The sequence below is a fragment of the Mesoplodon bidens genome (genome assembly GCF_964165515.1).
Source record: "Mesoplodon bidens genome assembly, contig: HAP1_SCAFFOLD_158, whole genome shotgun sequence".
NCBI lineage: Eukaryota > Metazoa > Chordata > Mammalia > Artiodactyla > Ziphiidae > Mesoplodon > Mesoplodon bidens.
In genome coordinates, this window is record NW_027671699.1 from 542,974 (window position 1) to 565,662 (window position 22,689).

At 41.0% G+C, this 22,689-nt stretch overlaps 1 pseudogene across 1 annotated transcript; it reads left to right on the forward strand.

Moving 5' to 3' along the window:
* The first annotated feature begins 1,815 nt into the window (after positions 1 to 1,815).
* Positions 1,816 to 22,427, forward strand: LOC308611137 (ubiquitin-like modifier-activating enzyme 1; annotated as a pseudogene). The gene is made up of 19 exons: positions 1,816 to 1,867; positions 2,459 to 2,556; positions 2,644 to 2,790; positions 2,914 to 3,099; positions 3,210 to 3,313; positions 3,404 to 3,484; positions 3,815 to 3,970; positions 6,428 to 6,594; positions 6,717 to 6,913; positions 8,555 to 8,619; positions 8,841 to 9,036; positions 9,698 to 9,759; positions 9,882 to 10,068; positions 11,730 to 11,816; positions 12,227 to 12,319; positions 12,443 to 12,624; positions 12,913 to 13,014; positions 13,119 to 13,316; positions 22,323 to 22,427. The product of its transcript is annotated as a ubiquitin-like modifier-activating enzyme 1 (transcript).
* Positions 22,428 to 22,689: the final 262 nt, after the last annotated feature.

Genomic DNA, 22,689 nt, shown 5'->3' on the forward strand with positions numbered 1-22,689 from the left:
ACCACTAAGCAAAAAAAAGGGCAAGGAAATACATTCTCCCAGTAGAGCCTCCAGATGGACCCAATCCTGCCAACATATTGACTTTAGCCCAGTAAAATGGATTTGGGACTTGTAACATGTAGTATTTTAAAAGAACAATTTGTAAAGTTTTAAACAATTGAATTCCTAAAAATGTGTTACAGCCACAATAGTAAACTAATGCAGTTACTTTTTTCTCTTACCTGATTTAAAACATTACTCCATAGGAAAAAAAATAATAATTGGTGCTGATGTATAAAGTGTGTAAAGATGTAATTTATGATAAGAACAGCACAAGAAAAAGGATAAACTAGATAAAAGCAAAAATTCGTATTTTGAAATTAAGTTGGTATTAATGTGAACTAGGTTGTTAGAAACTGTCAGTTTACTTTATAACAACCTAACTCCAGAGCAACCACTAATAAAATGGCTCTAAAATGTATATAGTAAAAGAAATAACAAATAACCATAAAAGTGGTACACTAGAAGATGTCCAATTAGAAAGCAGATTGGAAGTACGGATTTTTTAAAAACATGACCACCTATATGTTGTTAAAGAGACAAATCTTAGTGTGAAACAAATAGATTTTAAGTAAAATGTTGCAAAGATAAGTTTCATGCCAACAAAAATCGAAAGAAAGCTATAGTGACTATACTAACAATGGATACATCAGATTTTAAATAAAAAAAATTATGAGACAAAGGACAGTATATATTACTATATTATTATATTAGATTAATAATATATTATTGATAAAAGGGTAAATCTGTTGAAATACACAAGAATTATAAACAAATGCTCACCTAACAAAAAAGTTCCAGATACCTGAATCAAAAACTTACAAAATTTGAGAGAGAGATAAATAGGTTCAACAGCATATCCAAATAAGTGACAAAACGTATGATCACCAAGGGAAGAGAAGACCTAAACAAAACTATGATATAAACCGAATGGACTTAACAGACATGTACACAACATTCCTCCCAAGAACAGAAGAATGCAATCTCCTTTCACTTGAACTAGGAATGTTCTCCAGGATAGACTTCACGTTAGGCCATAAAACAAGTGTCAATAATTTAAATCACACCAAATTGTTCTCTGACCACAAAGGAAAGAATAATGGGCATCAATAATAGGAGGAACTTGTGAAAACTTGTAAACATGTGGAAATTAAAGAACACATTCCTAAGTAAAAAAAAGAGTCAAACAGTGTCCAAGGGATATTAGAAAATACTCTGAAGTGAATGAAAATGAAAACACAACATACCAAAATATGGGATTCTGCAAAAGCAGAACCCAGAGGAATATAGACATATATATATATATATATATATATATATATATATATATATATATATATATATATATATATATATATATATATATATTATACATTTTATACATTTGTATAGTTTTCTCCATGTCTCTTTTGCAGTTTTTTAAATATATATTAAATATGGGTTTATAGTTTTATCAAATTGGGAAAATTTCTGCCCACATGTTTTTTGAAAATATTACTTTCGGAGCTCATTGCCACCCCATTATCTCTTTCCGGAACTCCAAGTACATGTATATTAAGGCACATGACTTGTTTGACTTTCCCCCCCCCACTTGTTGTATTTTGCATAGTTTCTTCTACTTTGTTAAATTTCCTAATTTTTTCTTGTGTGTTAATTTGTTAATCACGTTATGTAAAATCACAGGTCAAGAACATTAAAACATCTATTATAAATATATTTCACATGTCAAAGAAATTCCCAAGAAAGGGGTGGGCCAAAAGAGTTTATGAAGAAATAATGGCCAAAAATTTTACAAATTTGATGAAAACTAAAGCCACAGATGTTGCTGGTAAGTTTCTGGTAAGTGTTGATGGATGGAAGGTAATTGTGAATGTTAGCGTTTTGGTGTTGCATTTTGTGTTCCTTTAATATTTTTGAGTCTGTTCTAGAGAAATTATGTAGTTGCCATCTGATCCTTTCAGGGCTTACTTCTTTTTCTCTAGAGTGGCATTTAGACATAGAATACCTGTGTTGTCTGAAGAAATCAGCATTGTGTTTTTGATTTTGTTTTATGATGTACGATACATTATTTTTATTTCTTAATTGAAGGATAGTTGATTTAATATTTAATGTTGTGTAACTTTTTGCTTTACAGCAAAGTAACTCAGTTATCTATATATACATTCTTTTTCATATTCTATTCCATGATGGTTTATCTCAGGAAACTGAATAGAGTTCCGTGTGCTCTACAGTAGGACCTTGTTGTTTACCCATTGTATATATAATAGCTTATATTTGTTAACACCAAACTCCCAATGTATTGGGGAGGGTGTTAGGTGAGGAAGAAGGTGGGAGGTTTTCATATCCCTGTTTTGATAGTGCTGTTGATCTTGGGAGGGAATGAATTGGCAGATAACCCTTCATTCTTTTCATCCCCCAGGTCTCTACACCTTTAGTATCTGTGATACCTCCAATTTCTCTGACTACATCTGTGGAGGCATTGTCAGTCATGTCAAAGTAACTAAGAGGATAAGCTTTGTGAGTATGAGCAGGAGGGTGTGTTGTACGGTTCCAGGCATCTCTACGGTTTTTACTTTTTTGGTTCTGATATCTTGCTCTCCACAGAAAACCTTGCCCTCTTCACAGGCAGAGCAGGACTTTGTGATAACAGATTTTGCCAAGTATTCTCGCTCTCCTCAGCTACACATTGGCTTCCAGGCCCTGCACCAGTTCTGTGCCCAGCATGACCAGACCCATCAGCCCCACAATGAGGTAGATGGGTGGGCAAGCCAGCCAGGTCCTTGAACCAAATCTGCTCTATGCCTTTTCATCTATTTAGTTTTTCTACCTCTCCCTCTCCCCACAGTGGTGTGATTGTTCTTTTTCTCCTTCCAGGAGGATGCAACAGAACTGGTGACACTAGCACAGGCTTGAATTCTCAAGCTCTGCCAACAGTGCAGCAAAACAGCCTGGATGAAGACCTCATCCGGAAGCCGGCTTATATGGCACCAGGGGATCTGGCACCCATCAATTCCTTCACTGGTTGTGTGGCTGCCCAGGAGTTTATGAAGGTCAGCGCGAGTGGAGACGGAGAGTGCTGGGCGTGGGCCAGGTTCCTTTCCGGCCCTGCTGCTTGCTGTCCAGCTCTGATTAACCAGTGATCACATCCGCTTTCTAACCGCCTCCTCAAGTCTGCTCTGGAAAGTTTATGCATTTTATACAGTAGCTGTACTTTGATGCCATTGAGTGTCTCCCTGAGGAAAAAGAGGCCTTTACAGGGGACACATGCCTTCCAGTATGTGATTTGGGCCCACAGATAAAACATCATTGTGGATCTTTTTAAGGTGGCTTTTCCCTAACCCTCTCTTCCCTTCACATGACTCAGTGCCAGAACCGTTATGATGGGCAGGGGTCTGTATTTGGCTCCGGCCTGCAAGAGAAGCTGGGCAAGCAGAGATACTTCTTGGTGAGAGAACCTTGTGGTCAAAAGCTACCTTTAGGTCCCCTAGGCTCTGGCCACCTCTTCTGGAGCCTCCTCGTGGTGTACAAGGGATGGTGTTGGCTTGTACCCTCATCTCATCCCTCTTCCATTTTCTTCACACCAGGCCCTTTATATCCTGGTCTTGTGCCTCTTTCCTTAGAGGACCATGGATTTTTATGGCACTGTGACTTAAATATGCAGTCATAGATCCTCTTACCCTCTCTTGCCATCTGCAGGGGTAGTGAGGAGTGCGGAGTGGTTTTGGTACCCAGTGACCCTAACCATCTTGTGTCTCCCTTCTTGGCCACCACCCAGGTGGGTGCAGGGGCCGTTGGCTGTGAGCTACTCAAGACCTTTGCCATGACTGGGCTAGGCTGTGGGGAGGGTATGGCAATCACCATTACAGACATGGACACCATAGTAAAATCCAATCTGAATCGACAGTTTCTGTTCCGACCTTGTGATATCAAGGTGAGTGGAATGGATATGGTATGTGGTTCAGCTTTGTTTTTCACTTTTCTCCTGTCTTTTTCTGGTTATCTGTCTTATTGCCTTTGGACTTTATTTATTATTATTATTATTTTTTGGTACACGGGCCTCACACTGTTGTGGCCTCTGCCATTGTGGAGCGCAGGCTCTGGACCTTCAGGCCCAGCGGCCATGGATCATGGGCACAGACGCTCCATGGAATGTGGGATCTTCCTGGACAAGGGCACGAACCCATGTCCACGAAACGGCAGGTGGACTCTCAACCACTGCGCCACCAGGGAAGCCCACCTTAGGACTTTTTTGTTTGTCTCTTTCCTTCAGTTCTTACCTTATTTCTTTTCTCTACCACTCACTCTTTCTTCCAGGAGATATTTATTGAAAACTTATTACATCTTTCATTTGTGAGTTTAAACCTGTCCCCAGCCATCTTTTTTTTTTCTTTGGTTTTTGGTTACGGCTAATGTGGAACTCTGGAAGCTAGATTATAGAGGGATCTATCCGGGGCGTCTCTGTAAAGTTCAGTGTTATTTTGCCTGCCCAGTGTTTATCTTTCCTTTCATTTTATCATGCAAATACTAGGTACTACTTAAGTAGTTAGAATATATAAGATAGCAAATGAAAGTTTTCTGCTTTTGTCTAGTGAGAAGACATAGTAAATGAGAGATTCTCTAATGCAGCGGAGGTTGGCAGCACTCTTTCCTCAAGTCCAAAAGATCACAACTCTTTTAAGAATACTAAGACATTATGTCCTTTTTATCCTCATTTTATCAGGTGAAAGGGTAATTTTCCACTCTGTTCTAGGAGGCTGTCCATAACCCCAAAACACAGTATTCTCCAAATGACCAGACCAATTCATGATGATACAGAACTGTGCATTAACTAAAGAGCCATTCAAAATACAGAGAAAGACAGTGGGTAATGATGTGGATCAGTATTTCACCTTTCAACTAAACGTTAAAGAAATATTGCTTGTCAAGTTTATATATATATATATATATATATATATATATATAAATATCAAGAGTCATCTGAAAATGTTATTGATTTTTTTTTTCTGTGAGGCTGGATATCCCTGACATCTTTCAAGCAAAACATGTAATACATTAAAGTCAGTAAATAATGAAAATTCAGCTATCTTCTAAGACATTATATAAGTAAAATTTGAAAAACTGTAAATACAGATTGACTCCTGTCATTAACGCTTTGTATTGGAGTTTCTTTCATAGTGTTTGTACTATATAATGGAATTATTCCATATTAATTAATTAATTAATTTATTTATTTTTGGCTGCGTTGGGGCTTCCTTTCTGTGTGAGGTCTTTCTCTAGTTGTGGTAAGCGGGGACCATGCTTCATCGCAGTGCGCGGGCCTCTCACTAGTGCAGCCTCTCTTTTTGTGGAGCACAGGCTCCAGACGCGCAGGCTCAGTAGTTGTGGATCTGGCCTAGTTGCTCCGTTGCATGTGGGATCTTCCGAGACCAGGGCTCAAAACCATTTTCTCTGCATTAGCAGGGAGATTCTAAACCACTGTGCCACCAGGGAAGCCCCTCCAATTGTAAATGGAGTAATAATATTTTAAAATGTTCTCAGATTAAATATCAAACGTAGGAAGTCTTGATAGCAGTGCATCAGATAAAAAAGAAACCACAAACTTTGTTTTAACTTCATTTTGAACAACTGCTAGAGCAAATAATAAATACCATAGCACTGTATGTGTTTAGAACATAACAAGGTGAAACATAATGTGTAGGGACAAGAATGAAAATGAAGATATAGAACTGGAAGTGCCATGAGAGGGTGTTTTGCAGTGTGGTAAAGGAAATCCTCATTGGAAAGGTGGTATAACCGCAGAGAATTAAAGATGGTATACGAGAACAGGAAGAAATCTCAGGGAAGAGTATGCCAGGTGAAGTTAACAGTGTGAGCAAAACCCTGAGCTTGGAATATGACTGCTATGTTTAAGGAGTTGAGACAGAGATAGATCATGGTAAGAGAGAAGGTTGTCAAAGGAATAGGGACCAGCTCATTTCACCCTTAGTGAAAGTGGGAATCAATAGAGGACTTTGAGGAGAGGAATGTGATCTGACTTGGTTTCAGAGGATCCTTTTTGTTTTTGTATGTTCAGAGGACCTTGGTTTTCTTTGCGTGAATGCACTCCAACTCGGGGTGCTAGTAACGAAAAACAGTGGATGTTCGGTAGACAAAAGAACAGATACTCAACCCATTGTCTCCTATTGTATCACTGTTTTCCTTTTTTATTCACGCCATTCCTCATTTGTCCCAGCCCAAGCTGTGTGGCATTTGTCATAGACCACAGAGCCTCCTGACCTCAGAGCCTAGGTCTTGTGCATCATTACTTAAATCAGTTTTCAGAACAGCTCTGTAAAGTTTTGTTGGGTGATTATGTGAATGACAGTTCTATTTCTCCATCACTACCCAGAAATTGAAGTCTGATACAGATGCTGCAGCTGTGAACCAGATAAACGCACACATCCGTGTGATGAGCCATCAGAACTGTGTGGGCCCTCACACAGAGCATGTGTATGATTGATAAATTCCTCCAAAACCTGGATGGTGTGGACAATGCCTCGGACAATGTGGATGCTCGTGAGTTTTGGGGATGGGTGAGGACGAGGCGAGAGTAATGTGTGTGTTTTAGGGAGTGTGTGTCACCGTGTCCTATCCTGATGTTATTTTCCCCACCCTCACCTGCTGCAACTTTCTCACAGGCACGTATATGGACTGCTGCTGTGTGTTGTACCGAAAGCCTCTTCTGGAGTCAGGCACACTGGGTACCAAGGGTAATGTGTAAGGGTTTATCCCCTTCCTGACAGAGTCATACAGCTCCAGCCAGGACCCTCCTGACAAGTCCATCCCCAGGTGCACACTGAAGAACTTCCCGAATGTCATCGAGCACACTTTGCAGGTGATCAACCTTGCAGGGAGAAAGAGGTGGAACAGATATGTACTGGGACAGTGTCTCAGTTGCCAAACTCTTGTTATTCCGATGATGAAGCCTCAGTGTATGTAATATCTGCCCTTTCTTTAACTCTCCTTCACTCACTTTAAACCTAGGAGCCTAACGCTTTTCATAATGATTTCTTTAACTTGAAATTTTTATTTTGCAAGCATACAGGGAAGTATTATTTATACCATGTGAAATACTTTATGTGAGAAGTGTATATCTAAACGGTGAGGATATGTTTCTTTGTGTACAGGATACTATTTTGTCGTTGAACAAAATTAACTTAATATCATCTCTGATAGTTATTTAGATATCTCTAATATTAAGTCCATATTTAGGAATAATTTTCTAATTGTTTCCCAAAATATGTTTAATAGTTTGTCAGCATAGTTGGGTTTATATAGTACACATACATACAAAAGAGCATAACTCTCATGTACATTGACAAAGTAAAAGCACCCCATTAACTGGTCCTCAGAACTTGGCCCTAATTACAGTCCCCTTTCAAACCACAAATAACCATCCTTTTATCAAAATGATTCTTAACCCAGTCTTTGAGGCTATGTTTAGGAAGTATGGGAACAGGAAGAAAATGAGCAGTAACAGTTCAGTCTGTCACTTTTCCTTCCAGAAGGGAAGAGTTTATACTTGTGGAGTCAGTTCAGTATGTGTCTTACTCCCTTTCCATGAATCCCATGTTGGTGTGTGTGTGTGTGTGTGTGTGTGTGTGTGTGTGTGTAGATACAGAGAGACGGAGAAAGAGATGTGTTTGTGTGTGTGTGTTCATTTCTATACATATAAATCCTCTCCTAGGTTATGGTTCTATTATTGTGTTTCTCTCTACCCAGTATGCAGAAAGGCCAATAAAAAGGATTTTAAAACTAATATACTATGTGCCCTTGGACTTAACCACTTCATGCTTCAGATTCCTTATCTGTAAAATTGGAATGACAGTAGTAACTCTCACAGGAATTCTGAAAAACATGTATACTTAATATGCCCTTGTGACTTTCAAACTAAGCTTTAAATGTGTACATGTTTGCTTATTTCTTATTAACTCCATGAGGTGTAGTTTTACTGTTACAGTGTTTGTCTTTAAAATGAGGAAACACAAGTAAAGATATGCTTGATTGTCACAAGACTGTGGCACAGCTGGCCTTTGAACCTGGATTTCGAGCATCAAGGTGCTCCAGATCACTTCACCAGTGACTATTTATCGACCTCCGAATTCACAGGGGTCAAACCTCTATCTTACTTTCTTCCCAGTCCCCAGAACCTGCATAGAGATCGTTCATGTTTTATTCTTGGTGTGAACTTTTTCTTGAATTGATGCATGACATACCTAGGGTAATGTGTACATCTTAATAAATTCTGCATGAATGTACACTTGTGTGTAAACCTCTTCCCAGATTAAGATCATAGGTTTTTACATTGAAGTGGTGAGGGCTTGACAAGTTTGACGAGACAGATTGGGAGGGTTTTCTTCCTCTGTTCTCCCATAACAGCCATGCTCTTCCTATTTGCTGTATTTCCTGATGGTGGTCCTAAGGCCTACAGAAACTTATTTGTTTCCCGTAACCCACATAGTGTTGATTTGCTCTGTCTGCCATGGATGAGTTTGAAGGTCTGTTCAAGCAACCAGCAGAAAACGTCAACCAGTACGTAATGTGAGTAATTCTGTCCAAATCCTCGCTCACCGTGTCTGCTGCCTGTCAGTCAAAGCATTCTGTAACCAGTGTAACACTTAGGACATGGTCTACTTTTCAAATAATCTAATGATTCCTTGGGCCTTATACATTTGGGAGTCAGCACTGACTTTTCATGCTGTTAAGCTCCCTCTGGGATCACTGTGTAACTCTGAGTTTGTGTCCTCTCTAATTCTTGATAGGGATTCAAAGTTTGTGGAGCAAACACTGCACCTGGCAGGCATCCAAACCCTAGAGGTGCTGCAGGCTGTGCAGCTCAGCCTGGTGCTTCAGCGGCCACATACATGGGCTGACTGTGTGACGTGGGCTTACTAGCACTGGCACAACCAGTGCTCCAACAACATCAGACAGCTGCTGCGCAGCTTTCCTCTGAACCAGGTATTACACTCTTCTGGGCTCCATTTGTCAGAATAGGCTTACTGGAAGCAGTTTGTTACACGCTTTTGACATGGTTCATTGCAGTTCATCCATTTGTGGCAAGACCACCAAGTCCCAGAGATCTCATTAAATGATTAAGTGAGTGATTTTTGAAGTCAAAGACCTGTTCCTCCCAACCTCTCTCCTCTACCTGCCCAGCCCTGTTCTCTCAAGCAACATACTTGGTACCTATTTCCCTTAGATATGACATGAGTCATTCCAGATTCCCTGTCAGGGCTATAGAGATTGTAGAAGAGAAATTTTGGTGTTAAGAGCACGGGACCTAGGTGGCTTCAAATCTCAACTGCATTTGATATTGGGACTAATCATGTATTTTCTCTCTGTGCCTTAGTAGCCTCATGTAGGAAGTTGGAATAATGGTGACCTAATTTCATGAGAGTTCTATGAGGGTTGATTTCTATTTACTAAGTTAATAAATTAAATATGTTACTACACGACTGGCAATCCATAAAAGTTTCATAAATAGCTCTGTGTCTGGCACAAAGGGGGTGCCCAGCGATATACTAATTTGGGACTTCCGGGCTTGAAAATGAGGAGTCACAATTATGAGAAAGACCTCTCCTCTCAGGTCCCACTCTCCCACATCTTTCTGTTTTCCTAGCTTACAAGCTCAGGAGCTCCTTTCTGGTATGTGCACAGACGCTCATCTTTGATGTCAGCAATGAAGTCTCCTCCCTCAGGTCTCCTACAGTCGGGTCAAATGTGGGTACGTGGATGGGAAGGAGGCTGCAGCTCCTTAGGTGAGTACTGATATGCTTACCCCAACATACCTTGCCTTCTCTTAGCCCTTGCATCTGGACTAGGTGATAGCTGCCTCCAACCTGTTTGCCCAGGCCTATGGGCTGAGGGGCTCTCAGGACCGAGCTTCTGTGATCATACTCATTCAGTCTGTGCAGGTCCTTGAGTTCACCCCGAAGTCTGGTGTCAAGATCCATGTTTCTGACCAGGAGCTGCAGACCACTTCGTGTGTTGGTGAGGATGTTTATCTAGTTGGCCTAGAGCTAGCATCCTACTTATCACCTACCTATGCAAGCGTCCCTTGTACTTGTGTTTTGCCACTGGCTCTGCTCTGAGATCTCAGGCCTGAGATTAATCCACACTGTCCTTTGGTCCTTGCTTCTTCCAATTTAAAATAAGGTTGGTTGGTTGAGGCAAGTTCTCTGATGCCCTACTACTTTGTTCTTCCCACTGTTTCTCCCTCAGGTGCACCAGTTGGCCAGCTCTTTTCTGTGTGTATGTTTGCTTTGTTTTGTTCTTTCTCTGTTTCTTTTTGTGTCCATATGCAGGGACAAATGGATATGATCTTTACCAGTAGGCTCTCTGCCTTGATTTCTTCCTTGATTCATTTCATTATAGATCTCCTCATCCACCTACCCCCTTCTTTGGTATGCCTGTTTACCCTATTGTTATTTATTTATTTACTGATTTATTTATTTATTTAGGCTGTGTTGGGTCTTCGTTTCTGTGTGAGGGCTTTCAGTTCTTGTGGCTCACGGGCCTACTTGCTCTGTGGCATGTGGGATCTTCCCAGACCAGGGCTCGAACCCGTGTCCCCTGCCCTGGCAGGCATATTTTCAACCACTGGGCCACCAGGGAAGGCCTAACCTATTTTTAACCTCCATATATCTTTCCTCATCTCCCTCTCTAGATAGCCCTCCTCATCTCTCCATCTCTAACTACCCCCCAACTCAAATTTTCCCCCCTCTACCGTATTCTGTCTCATGCTCTGTAAGTCTTCCTCTACATTTCATCTTCTTTATATATATCCTTCAATTTCTTCATCTGTATATCTCTCCCCTCCTGATGTATCCCCCGCATTTCCCTTCCAAAATAACTACTCTCTCATGCTCCTCTTTGTATATTTTCTTTATTTATCTCCCTACGTGTCTCCCTTTCAGGTGTTTTGAACTTTCCCATTCTCTGAACGTTCTCATAATCTTCACATTTATCCTCCTTGGTCTCCCTCTTCAGATTTTTTTCACGTCTCTCCCATTTCATATTACTCTCTTCTTTGCTGTCTGTACACTTTCCCCCTATGTTCCTTTCTGTATCTCTTATCCCTCTGTCTCTTGTTTTCCCTCGTATCTTCCTTCATGTCTCCCCATCTCTCTCTATGTCTTTCTCTTGAAGTATGTTCTCATTGACTCCCTTTTTTTTTTTTTTTTAATTGTGGTAAGAAACACAAAGGATTTACCATCTTTAAATATAGTAGACTTCCAGTTTGGAAGGCTTAATATTTAATGGAATGGATTTTAAGGCTTAATATTTCATTGGATGGATAGATCACATTTTTCTGTCCACTCATTCAGCAGTGAACAACTTCTGTGCTTTCACCTCTTATCTGTCATGATTAACGCTGCTGTCTATATCCTTTCTTAGTGGCTTTACCTGTTGCCCTCAGTGTCTCTACAGATCTCCATGTCCCACACACCTGTCTACCTTTTTCTTTTCTGACATGTTTTCTGCCCTATCTTTCCCCCTTCTTTTCTCTTTCCCATGATGTCTCTCCTTTTCAAATCCTTTATCTGCCTGAACATCTCTGTCCCACCCTGGATTCCTGCTGGCACCTCAGACCGTGAACAGGGATTTAACATGTATCTAAGGACTAACGTGTACTTCCTCCCTTTCCGCAGTGGATAATCACCTGCAGGAGCTCAAGCCATGCTGACCAACCAGAAAGCCTCCCTGGGTTCAAGATCTACCCCATCAACTTTGAGAAGGTGCTGTGATGGGGACCTCAACCGTGTATGAGAAATGGCTGAGCCACCCTAAGCATTTTTGGGGATTACAGGCCTGACAGTAATTATGTTAATTTTTTTTTTTTTTTTTTGTACGTGGCTTTCTCTCTGTTGTGGGCTCTCCCATTACTGAGCACAGGCGCAGGATGTGAAGGCTCAGCAAACATGGCTCCTGTGCCCAGCCGCTCCCTGGCATGTGGGATCTTCCACGACTGGTAAACGGACCCGTTTCTCCTGCATTGGATGACCCAAGTATCTTTTGTGGTCTTGGCTAGTATTTGGCTGGTCTGGCAGGTAATTGAGGTGAATATACCTCAGTTCCCAGTATCCAGGAAAACTTTTTCTCCTTAACTCTGTCTCTCCTGTTCTTCCTCTGTCTCCACTCACAACAGGATGATGACAGCAACTTTCATATGCATTTCATTGTGGCTGTATTGAGTCTCCGGGCAGAGAGCTATAACATTCCCCCTGCTGACCGGCATAAGATTACAATACTCTATACCTAACCTTGCATCCTTTTCCAAGTTTAACTCTGCCACATTTGAAGTCTTCTGTAGACCTTGAACGTCTCTAACAACTATGTCTTCTCATCACCTTCTGTATTACAGATCAAGCTGATTGCAGGGAAGATCATTCCAGCCATAGCAGCTATAGTTGGCCTTGCAGGTCTGGAGCTGTACAAGGTAGTTCAGGGACACCAACAGCTTGAGTCCTATAAGAACAGCTTCATCAACTTGGCCCTTCCTTTTTTTTCCGTTTCTCTGAGCCTCTTGCCCCACACCATCACCAGGTAAGGGCTTGCTTTTATAGAAACCTTTGGTGTTGCCCATCAGTGATTGATGCTATGTGTGTGTGTGTGCATGCGTAGAAGTTGTGTGTATCTTATTTCGGTAGAACAGGCTCTAGTTTTCATCATACCTGGTGAGAGGCTTTTTTAATTTTGTGTATCCTTTGTTCATTGTTTGAACCTGTGCAAAGTAGGAATGGAACTGGCATGTTTGTGAAATAAAGAGGAGCGTATGATTAGGGCTTGCTCCCATTTTACTCTTTGTGCTTTACTCTGTGCTTTGTCCCATAATACTACAACCAGCAGTGGTCACTGTGGGATTGCTTTGAGGTACAGTGGCTGCAGCCTAATGGTGAAGAGATGCCCCTCAAGCAGTTCCTTGACTATTTTAAGGTAAGACCCTTTCACTCACTGCACCTGTGGTGGTGGTTGCCCAGGTTACTGGTAATGTCCATCCCAGTGACCGTGTTGCCCCTCCTCCTTTCCACCCTCTTCAGACACAGCACAAGTTAGAGATCATCATGCTGTTCCAGGGTGTATCTATGTTCTACTCCTTTATCAAGACAGCAAGTAAGATCAAAGATCAACTCAGGCTTGAGTTGGGTCAGTGTGCAAACAGAAACAGGTCCTGCCTGGTGTGGGAAACATCAGCTAGCTATGCAACTCACCTTCACTGTTCTCCTAACTTTGTCTCTGTAAGTCTTTCCTCTCTGTTTACTTCACAGACTCTCTTTCTCCTCACCCCAGGATGTCAGCAATAGTGAAACGAGTATCAAAGCAAAAGCTGGGACACCACATTCAAGCACTGTTTCTTGAGCTGTGCTGCAACTAGAGCGGCAATGATTTGGATGTCCCCTATGTACGATACACCATTCGCTATTCCCTCTACACCCATCTACCTCATTCTCAGTCAAATCAATCTATTTCCATTTCTCTTATAGTTGTCACAAATGCTGAGCCTTAAGTTCTTCTGAGGACTTTTTGTTGTTGCTGCTGCTTTCTACTGTTTGGAGTTGGAATTCTTAATAAAGAGTTATTAATCGAAGTGTGTCATATCCTTCTTTTGTCAAAGGCCCATACCCTGTTGTCTGTGGGAAAGACCAGCCTTTCTTTAGCTCTGCAGGTTCAGGTGATAGTATGAAAGGCTCAGCCCCTCCCACCAGCATGGAATTTGCCTCACATCCAAGCTTATGAGAAAAGATTAAATCCACCTGTTCTGGTAAACCATTGGTTTGCTATTTTTTCCTTTGTCCTCTCTGTTTAAAAAGAAATAGAGGGGGAGTTCAGGAAGATGGCAGAAGAGTAAGTCACGGAGATCACCTTCCTCCCCACAGATACATCAGAAATACATCTACACGTGGAGCAACTCCTACAGAATACCTACTGAACTCTGGCAGAAGGCCTCAGGCCTCTCAAAAGGCCAGAAACTCCCCACGTACCTGTGTAGGGCGAAAGAAAAAAAAAAAAACAGAGACAAAAGAATAGGGATGGGACCTGCACCAGTGGGAGGGAGCTGTGAAGGAGGAAAGGCTTCCATACACTAGGAGCCCCTTTGTGGGCGGAGACTGCTGGTGGTTGAGGGGTGTAGCTTTGCAACCACATAGGAGAGCACAGCAACGGGTGCGGAGGGCAAAGCAGAGAGGTTCCCACACAGAGTATCGGTGATGACTGGCACTCACCAGCCCAAGAGGCTGGTCTGCTCAATGGCCGGGGCATGCAGGAGCTGGGAGCTGAGACTCAGACTTGGGTCAGAGCGCAAGGAGAGGACTGGAGTTGGCGGTGTGAACACAGCTTGAATGGGTAGTGCAGCACGGCTAGCCGGGAGGGAGTCCGGGAAGAAGTCTGGAGCTTCCAGAGAGGCAAGAGACATTTTCTTCCCTCTTTGATTCCTGGTGCGCGAGGAGAGCGCTACTTAAAGGAGCTCCAGAGAAGGGCATGAGTTGTGGCTATCAGCGTGACCCCAGAGATGGGCATGAGATGCTAAGGCTGCTGCTGCCACCACCTAGAATCCTGTGTAGAAGCACAGGTCCCTCCTCATGCCTCCGTGAACAGGAAGCAGAGCAGCCCGCCAGTGTCAGGGTCCCGAGATCCAGGGACAACTTCCCCAGGAGAATTAATTGCGCACCTCAGGCTGCTGCAAAGTCACGCCAGATTTGGACACCACAGGCCAGACTTGCATCCATATGCCTCCATCACCCCGGCCTGAGAGAGGCAGAGCCACTGAATCAGTGGCTCCTTTAACCCTGTCCTGTCTGAGCGAAGAACAGACACCCTCAGGCAAGCTACATGCAGAGGCAGGGCCAAATTCATAGCGGAAACACAGGAGCTGTGCGAGCAAAGAAGAGAAAGGGGGGCTTCTCTGGTGGCACAATCATTGAGAATCCGCCTGCTAATGCAGGTAACACGGGTTCGAGCCCTGGTCTGGGAAGATCCCACATGCCACGTGGAGCAACTAGGCCTGTGAGCCACAACTACTGACCCTGCACGTCTGGAGCCTATGCTCCACAACAAGAGAGGCCACGACAGTGAGAGGCCTGCACACTGTAATTAAGAGTGGCCACTGCTTGCCAAAACTAGATAAAGGCCTCACACAGAACTGAAAACTCAATACAGTTAAAAATAAATAAATAAATGAAAGTACACTTAATTAAAAAATATATTTTTAAAAAATATTTCACACCAGGGTCAAAAACTAAAACAAACAACAAAACACAGACAACAAAAACAAAAAAGATAAAGGGAGATCTCTCCCAGCAGCCTCAGGAGCAGCGGACTAATTCTCCACAATCAACTTCAAGTACCCTGCATCAGTGGAATACCTGAATAGACAATGGTTCATCCCATATTGACGGGTGGACTTTGTGAGCAAGATATATTATTTATTCCTCTTTTCCTCTTTTTGTGAGTGTGTATGTGTATGCTTCTGTGTGAGATTTTGTTTGTATAGCTTTGCTTTCACAATTTGTCCTATGGTTCTGTCTGTCAATTTTTTTTTTACTTATAAAATATTTCTTTCCTTAATAATTATTTTTTTATTTTTGTTTTAATAACTTTTTAAATTTTATCTATCTTTTCTTTTTTCTTGCTTTCTTTCCTTCCTTCTTACTTTCCTTCTTTCTACTTTTTCTCCCTTTTATTCTGAGCCATGTGGATGAAAGGCTCTTGGTGCTCCAGCCAGGAGTCAGTGCTGTGCCTCTGAGGTGGGGAAGCCAAATTCAGGACACTGGCCCACAAGAGACCTCCCAGCTGCACATAATATCAAATGGTGAAAATCTCACAGAGATCTCCGTCTCAATGTCAAGACCCAGCTTCACTCAACAACCAACAAGCTATGGTGCTGGACACCATATGCCAAACAACTAGCAAGACAGGAACACAACACCACCCTTTAGCAGAGAGGCTGCCTAAAATCATAATAAGGCCACAGACACCCCAGAACACAACACTAGACCTGGAAATTTTCACCAGAAAGACAAGATCCAACTGCATCCACCAGAACACAGGCACCAGAGTCCCCTCCACCAGGAAGCCTACACAACCCATTGAATGAACTTTAGCCACTGGAGACAGACACCAAAAACAATGGGAACTACAGACCTGCAGCCTGAAAAAAGGAGACCCCAAACACAGAAAGATGAGCAAAATGAGAAGACAGAAAAACACACAGCAGATGACGGAGCAAGGTAAAAACCCACCAGACCTAATAAATGAAGAGGAAATAGGCAGTCTACCTGAAAAAGAATTCAGAATAATGATAGTGAAGATGATCCAAAATCTGTGAAATAGAATAGAGAAAATGCAAGAAACATTTGACAAGACCTAGAACAAGTAAAGAAGAAACAAGTAATGATGAACAGCATAATAAATGAAACTAAAAATACTGTAGAATGGATCAGTAGCAGAATAACTGAGGCAGCAAAATGGATAAGTGACCTGGAAGTAAAATAATGGAAATAAAACTGCAGAGCAGAATAAGGAGAAAAGAATGAAAAGATCTGCAGACAGTCTCACAAACCTCTTGGACAATATTAAATGCACCACATTCGAATCATATGTGTCCCAGAAGAAGAAGAGAAAACGAAAGGGACTGAGAAAATATTTGAAAAGATTATAGTTCAAAATATACGTAATATGGGAAAGGAAAAATTTAATCAAATCCAGGAAGCACAGAGTCCCATGCAGGATAAATCCAAGGAGAAACACGCCAAGACACATATTAATCAAACTATCAAAAATTAAATACAAAGAAAACATATTAAAAGCAGCAGGGGAAAACAAACAAACAAACAAACAACACAAAAGAGATTCCCCATAAGGTTAACAGTGGATCTTTCAGCAGAAACCCTGCAAGCCAGAAGGGAGTGGCAGGACATATTTAAAGTGATGAAGGAGAAAAATCTAGAACCCAGATTACACTACCCAACAAGGATCTCATTCACATTTGATAGGGAAATTAAAAACTTTAACGACAAGCAAAAGCTGAGAGACTTCAGCACCACCAAACTAACTTTACAGCAAATGCTAAAGGAACTTTTCTAGGCAAGAAACACAAGAGAAGAAAAAGATCTACAAAAACAAATACAAAATAATTAAGAAGTGGGAAGGGGAACATACATATTGATAATTACTTTAAAGGTAAATGGGTTAAATGCTCCGACCAAAAGACACAGACAAGCTGAATGGATACAAATCCAAGACCCATATATATGCTGTGTACAAGAGACACACTTCAGACTGAGGGACACATACAGAATGAAAGTGAGGGGATGGAAAATGATATTCCATGCAAATGGAATTCAAAAGAAAGCTGGGGTAGCAATTCTCATATCAGAAAAAAATAGAATTTAAAATAAAGACTATTACAAGAGACAAAGAAGGATACTACATAATGATCAAGGGATCGATCCAAGAGGAAGATATGACAATTGTAAATATTTATGCACCCAACATAGGGGCACCTCAGTACATAAAACAAATACTAACAGCCATAAAAGGGGAAATCGACAATAACATATTCATAGTAGGGGACTTTAACACCCCACTTTCACCAATGGACAGATCATCCAAAATGAAAATAAATAAGGAAACACAAGCTTTATGTGATACATTAAAAAAGGTGGACCTAATTGATATTTATAGGGCATTCCATCCAAAAACAACAGAATACACATTTTTCTCAAATGCACATGGAACGTTCTCCAAGATAGATCATATCTTGGGTCACAAATCAAGCCTTGGTAAATTTAAGAAAATTGAAACTCTATCAAGTATCTTTTCCGACCACAATGCTATGAGACTAGATAGCAATTTCAGGAAGAGATCTGTAAAAAATACAAACGCAAGGAGGCTAAACAATACACTACTTAATAACGAAGTGATCACTGAAGAAATCAAAGAGGAAATCAAAAAATACCTAGCAACACATGACAATGGAGACATGACGACCAAAAACCTATGGGATGTAGCAAAAGCAGTTCTAAGAGGGAAGTTTATAGCAATACAATCCTACCTTAAGGAACAGGAAACATCTCAAATAAACAACCTAACCTTGCACCTAAAGCCATAAGAGAAAGAAGAACAAAAAACCCCCAAGGTTCGCAGAAGGAAAGAAATCAAAAACATCAGATGAGTAATAAATGAAAAAGAAATGAAGGAAACAACAGCAAATATCAAGAAAACCAAAAGCTGGTTCTTTGGGAAGATAAACAAAATTGATAAACCATTAGCCAGATTCATCAAGAAAAAAAGGGAGAAGACTCAAATCAATAGAATTAGAAATGAAAAAGGAGAAGTAACAACTGACACTGCAGAAATACAAAAGATCATGAGAGATTGCTACAAGCAACTCTATGCCAATAAATTGGACAATCTGGAAGAAATGGAAAACTTCTTAGAAATGCACAACCTGCCAAGACTGAATCAGGAAGAAATAGAAAATATGAACAGACCAATCACAAGCACTGAAATCGAAACTGTGATTAAACATCTTCCAACAAACAAAGCCCAAGACGAGACGGCTTCACAGGCGAACTCTATCAAACAACTAGTGAAGAGCTAACACCTATTCTTTTCAAAGTCTTCCAAAATATAGCAGAGGGAGGAACACTCCCAAACACATTTTAGGAGGCCAACATCACCGTGATACCAAAACCAGACAAGGATGTCACAAAGAAAGAAAACTACAGGCCAATGTCACTGATGAACATAGATGCAAAAATCCTCCACAAAATACTAGCAAAGAGAATGCAACAGCACATTAAAAGGATTCATTTAACCACTGATAAACAATGACATAGTTAATGACTATGCCTTGCATATTTTAGGTAAATATTAATACAGTGAACAAGGGAGTGCAAATATCTCAGTAAAGTAACTAATTTCATTTCCTTCAAATATGTATATTCAGAAATGGAATTGCTAGGTTATATGGTGGTACTGTTTTTACTATTTTGAGGAACATCCGAATTATTTTCCATAGTGGTTGTACTAAGTTACATTCCCACCAACAGTCTGTAAGTGTTCTCTTTTTTTCTACATGCTTGACTACACTTTTATGTCTTGTCTTTCTCATAATGACCACTATAAAATGTGTGAGTCGATATCTTTTTGTGGTTTTATGTTGCATTTCTCTTACTAGTACAGAACTTGAGCAAATTTTCATGTGTCTGTTGGTCATTCATAGGTCTCCTATGAGAGGAATATATCTGCTAAAGTGTTCAGCCCACTTTTTAATTAGATTATTCAGCTTTTAATTGTGTCCTTTTATGTTTGGACATTAGTCCCTTAGCTGTCATATAGTTGGCAAATCTTTTCTCCCATTCCATAGAATTCCTATGCTTCCTGTTCCATTGCCTCTTTACTCTGTTCAAATATACGCACACACACACATATATACACGTATACAGAAAAAATAACTATAACCCCCACCTAACCATAACATTGTGGACAGTTCCCAGCTACCGGGATCTATTTACATCTGGCGCTGAAACTCTGCCCCAGAGAGGTGGGTGTAACTCCAACATCGCTAGGACCACAGGATGTGTCTCTAGACCCCTAACTACCTTAGATTGCTAGGTAAGGAGTACTCCAATCAAGGCACTTATATTACTAAGAATGGAACCCACAAAGTCTGGCTCCTGTGACCAAGGGGTTTACTGGTGGGATAAGGGGATTATGATGCAAAGGGCGGGGCTCCAATCAGTCCCCATCTGGCATGCAGTCCTCCTGGCTTGCTTCCTGGGGAAGGGAGCATCTGACCGTGCTGCTGTCTGGAGCTCTGATGTCACAGCCTCAAGCCCAGAAACATCCACGTCTGGGTGCTCTGGAGTGCCTTCCTGTCCTGTGTCCCTACGTGACAAAGGTCTGAGCACTGCCTGGGAAAACTCTTCTACGTGGGTACCAGAGGAATGTGACAGGAAAAGCAGTAACAACCCCAAAGTCCATCAGAGTAGAACGGGCTAACTGGGGTGTGTTCCTAAAAGGGAATACTACCCTCCACCCAAAAAGAGTGGATAACGGCTAGTCATCTCAGAAATATAAGGATGAGGGGGAGAAAAGTCAGCTCCAGAATACCCATTGTATATAACACATAAACTTCAAAATTAAGTAAATATAATTTGGGGGTGTGCAGTGAAACTTTATACAAACTACAGAATTCAGAATTCGGGTTACAACTAGGTGGAAGGGGGTGGTTGGGCGGAGTGTCTGGAAGAAACATGGAGTGACCTTTCCAGGTGTCAGCAGTGCCGTTACTTACGATGGGGTGTGGGGTACACGAGTGTCTATTTTATTATGTCTTTCCTTTTACATCACTTATATACACTCTGATGTGTATGATTTATTTCACAAAAGTTTTAAGAGCCAGGTCTGTGCCAATCAGTGGTCTGAGAATCACTGTGGACATACACCATTCCCAGGTCACATATTTGTTTTTTAACTTGCTTGGGATGCCAACCTTAATTCACGCAGGAAGATAAAAACTTCCCTTAGTGGCTGCTTTCTAACTTTGTAAAGACTGAAAATTAAACCTGAGATGATGTAGTAAATTAAAACGATAGTGATGTTTTTAGATCAAATTGTATGTGTTAAAGTGTGTTTGATGGCTCGTTTTTAACATTGAAGAGAATTTGGCATATTCATCTCAGATTAGTTTTGTTATTTCAATTAGAAACCTACTAAATAACTCAGTTTAGGATTAAATGGAAAATTTAAGAACATTGTATTAAATGATATTTATTTGTTTTATTATTATTTTTTGATGTGAGGAAAAGAAACCTCAGGTTTTCTGGTTTCTTTTTTTATATTTTGAATTTTATTTTACTTTTTTATACAGCAGGTTCTTATTAGTTATCCATTTTATACATATTAGTGTCCGTATGTAAATGGTATTTCTAAAAGAACTAGAGATTCACCGTGTTTATGAGTTTATTAGATTCACTAGATCAGGTTAAATACTAGAAGAGGTGGCAATTAAAGGGCTTAAAAAGAAAATTAGGGAACAGTTCTCAGAGCTTTCTGAGATGCTCTTCCTGGGTTAGAATCCTCAAATTCGGCTCAAATAAAATTTTCCAATTTTTTCTTTAAAAAAGTTTAATTTAAAAAAATAAAAGATTTAATTTATAAATGCACTTAAAAAAAACAGTGATGCCCTTATGCCTTTTTATGGCAGTAGACGATAAAAAAAAAGATCAGAATTAACTATTTCAGATACTTGCAATGACCAGGGTGGGTATTTGGTAAAGGAAGCAGCAGCAATGTTTTGTAGTTTTCTGGAGGACCAGGAAAAGAGGCCCGTGTGAGCGGGGACTGTGGGAAAATCCTCACAGAAAACCCATCCCTCTGACCAGAGGAACCCAAATAAGATGTCCCTGTGACCTGAATGGTGGCAGTGTGGTTTTTGTTTTGTGTTTTTTTTAATAATTTTTATGGGAGTATAGTTGATTTTAAATGTTGTGTTAGTTTTTGCTGTACAGCAAAACAAATCAGTTATACATACACATATATCCATTCTTTTTTAGATTCTTTTCCCATAGAGGCCGTTACAGACTAACAAGAAGCGTTCCCTGTGCTATACAGTAGGTCCTTACTAGTTACCTATTTTATACATAGTAGTGTGTACATGTCAATCCCAATCTCCCAATTTATCCCTCCCCCTCCCCTTCCCACCGGTAACCATGTTTGTTTTCTACATCTATGACTCTATTTCTGTTTTGTAAATAAGTTCATTGGTACCATTTTTTTAGATTCCACATATAAGTGACATCATATGATATTTGTCTCTGACTTACTTCACTCAGTATGACCATCTCTAGGTCCACGCATGTTGCTGCAAATGGCATTATTTTGTTCTTTTTTATGGCCGAGTAATATCCCATTGTATATATGTACCACATCTTCTTTATCCATTCCTCTGGGGATGGACATTTAGGTTGCTTGGCTATCGTAAATAGTGCTGCAATAAACATCAGGGTGCACGTATCTTTTCAAATTATGGTTTTCTCTGGATATATTCCCAGACCTCCTTCCCCAGCCCCACTCTGCAGCCCTTGGGAATCTCCTTCTGAACAAAAGCAGAGATGGCCAGATGGTTTTTGGTGGTGGGCCTCGCCCCACTCAGGGCCCGTGGGGGGACCATTACTGAGGAAGGCACACGTGACCCCGATGGGCCCCAAGGCTGCTCCCCCTCCCTCCTGAACCCTTAGGAGCCAGGCCGCAAGGCTGGCCACTCGACGGAAACACCTGAGAGTGAGTTTAAGCTTAAGTTTAAAAAAGGAAAAGGCGACAAGTACTTGCCCCCAGACCCATGAAATCAGGAATTCTACAGTAGGGCCCGGGAGTGGGAATTTTTCTGAAGTTCCCCCAGGTGACTCCAAAGTGCACCTCCCAGGCTGAAAACTACTAACAATTTGATTTGCAGCAAGACTCCTTAGACCAAAGGCAACAGTGTCCACCAGCACGGCTGGGCCCAAGCTCTAACGAAGAGAGCACAAAGGCAGCTCCTGTGGTTCCGAGCACCTTCCAACTGCAGACACCATTTATGCCATTTGACTTGGCAAATGCCTTCTGTAC